The sequence below is a fragment of the Sinocyclocheilus rhinocerous genome, unplaced genomic scaffold (assembly GCF_001515625.1).
Source record: "Sinocyclocheilus rhinocerous isolate Xijiao unplaced genomic scaffold, SAMN03320098_v1.1 scaffold936, whole genome shotgun sequence".
NCBI lineage: Eukaryota > Metazoa > Chordata > Actinopteri > Cypriniformes > Cyprinidae > Sinocyclocheilus > Sinocyclocheilus rhinocerous.
This window is the reverse complement of record NW_015662583.1, coordinates 201851-204942: the sequence shown is the minus strand read 5'-3', so window position 1 is coordinate 204942 and position 3092 is coordinate 201851.

Sequence of the window (3092 nt, the reverse complement as noted above, 5' to 3'; positions counted from 1 at the left end):
GAGGCAGAAATCATGCCACTTTATATTATTCTATACAGTGATAAATGTCGATTAGAATTGCATTTTAAATATACTTTATTCTTATAAAAATACCCGAGATGGCCTGAAGAGCACAGATAAAACCATATATTGTCGCAGTCATTGTTTATTTTCTTCATGGTTCATCAGTAAAACGTCTATCTGCATGTTATTTAGCTACTTCATCTATGAGCAAGCTGAATGTCTTTGTCCATATAAGGGATTTCCTGGAACATCATCAGTGAGTCTCACTTGTGGAGTTTCTGCGCAAGGGCGCCCTCTGGCTACGAGTATGAATGAAAAAGAAATTACATAAATTGAGTACTCAACTTTTTCTTGCAGCTATATTTATTATTATATTTATTCTTAAATACTCAGTTTTGTATATTATAGTGAAATGGTGTTATTATTTTGTTTAATGTTTTTATTTAGAAATAATAACCATAATCGCTATTAGTTATATTGATATATAAAAACAACATTTTTAGCCAAATTGTACAGCCCTACAAGTACAGCAAACCTGGTGTTTATTATTATTATTAATAATAATAATAATAATAATAACTTTTTGGCCTTTTTTCCAAATAAAGAAAATGTTTGTCTGAAAAACATAAGGTTTGGATTTTGTGTGCCCTGAACAGAATATTAATGTAAAAACATTCAGTGTCTGTAGCACCAGTGTGTCCTGTACAGAATATTAATGTAAAAACATTAAATTTCTGTGGAACCAGTGCTATATGCAAAAAAAAAAAAAAAAAGTTAACGCACAGCCCTGGTATCATATTTATTGTTTTTACTGGAGGAAAAATAGGAGAATAACAGATAATAAAATTGGTGTCTTATCTCCATCCTGCCATCCTGCCACTCGATGACCAACTAACACATTAGGCTATGTTTATGAAATTACAGTGTTTACAAAACTGACAAAAATATGTTTTCTATGTGCTTGTGTACAAATAATTGTTTCTTTTCTATGTGATTTCCTCAAAATGTACATTCATCTCCTTGTTTCTGTTTCCTGTCTAATCTCTCTTATGTTGCTGGCTCATTAATATTCAACATACGATTACCATACTGGGCAGAAATGCTAATTTAAAAAGTACTAGTATCTATTAAGTTCAGGATATCTCTGGTCTAAAAAGTTACTAGTAACTAAAAAATAAGTACTAGTTCTATTTTTTCTTAACAAGAAGAGTATAATTAAATACTAGTCACTATTTGAATAAGTACTAGTATCAAATCAATAAGAACTAGTATCTAATTAATAAGTACTAGTAACTTTACAAAAGACACTAGTACCTAAAGAATAAACACTAGTAGCTAAAGAATAAGCACTAGTGAATAAGTAAGTATAATAAGTAATGAATAAGTACTAAAACTTAATGGAAAAGATACTAGTATCTAAAAAATAAGTACTAGTACCATGAAAATAGATACTAGTACGGCTTATAGATTAAAATGTTAAAACGGCTTTCCATACTTTGTATACAGACTGTACAGAGATGCTATTATGTAAGGAGATCCCATCCTCTGCAACTCCACCTTTGGAGAATGTGTATCACGTGTGCCTTTTAAACCAATCACATTACAGCTTTGGCGTCTTCAGTCAGTCAGTGTCTACAATTATTGAAATTCCTCCTTTAATTTCGTACATTTTAATTCATTTATCATTTTTGTTTATTATTACAACTGATCATGCTTTAGTTACTGTTCTATTTTATATTTGTATTACACAAATATCGTAAACATGTTTGTTTTTTTCATTTCCAAGGATACACATTATTTTCTAAATGTAAAGTCGGCAACACCAAAGCTCCAAAAGTATCAAAAATGTATTTTAAAAGAACTGTCGCATAGCGTGTGTGACGTTTCGAGCACGCAGGCTCTTCATCAGACAAATTAACAACACTGATGTACCAATCTTTATAGGCCTACCTCCAGGTGATCAAAGGTCACATGACCGTACAATATTATCATGATAATAATAATAATACCAAAATAAGACTTACTGCAGGGCCCCCCCCATCACAATAATTATATATATAGCTTTAAATAGGATTTTTATCCTATCTACATTTTTGATGCACTGAAATGTAATAATTCTTGTTATCAATTTCAATATCACAAAATAATAATAATAGCTACTAGCCTAAGTAAAAACAAGCTTACTGAAGACAAGTAAACAGTCACAAATTACAACAGAACAAAGAAACATAAGAAATCGACCTACTCGTCCTAAACGTACAAATGGACTGAATAGTCTTCATTGTATAAATTCAATATACATTCATTCTTATTTATTTTACAAAAGTGATTCAGTCAAGGACAGTGAGTGATTTTCTTTCTGATGTTTGATTTACATTATTGACACAAATGGCAACAGCAGCTATATTAGGCTATACTTTAGAGAAATAGTTCACACAAAAATGAAAATTCTGTTGTTGTTCTAAACCTGCATGAGTTTCCTTCTGCTGTTGAATGCAAAAGAATATATTTGGAACACTGGTAACCAAACAGTTTCTGGGCCCCATTGACTTCCATTGTATGAATAAATAAATAAAAAACAGCTACACTATTGGAGTCAATGGGGACCAGAAACTTTCCGGTTATGAACATTATTCAAAATATCTTCTTTTATGTTGAGGAGAACAAAGAAATTCATACAGGTTTAGAACAACTTGAGGCCATGGGCGTAGCTTAAAATGTTTAAGATTTTACTATTATTTATAAAGTTTTTTTCTACGAAGTAAATATGCATATAATGTAGTTAATAAGATATGTAAAAGTTAATACATTTTAAATTGTTATTGTAAGTAAATTAATAAATCAAAATAAACTTAACGTCTCCCTCAATCTCATCTGCGTAAGAATTGTCTCGTGACGAATCTGCATTTTGGTGGAATAGACTTATAATGCTTGCCTGTAGTGTGGCATAAAATGATATTCCGCGTTTTTAACAACGTACACGAACTGCAGTGAGATCTGGAGATAACGCAAAAACTCGGATGAAGATATCATGCCGTGCTTGATGACTCCGGATAAAGATGATCCACAGGACGCAGCCGTTTTAGCGG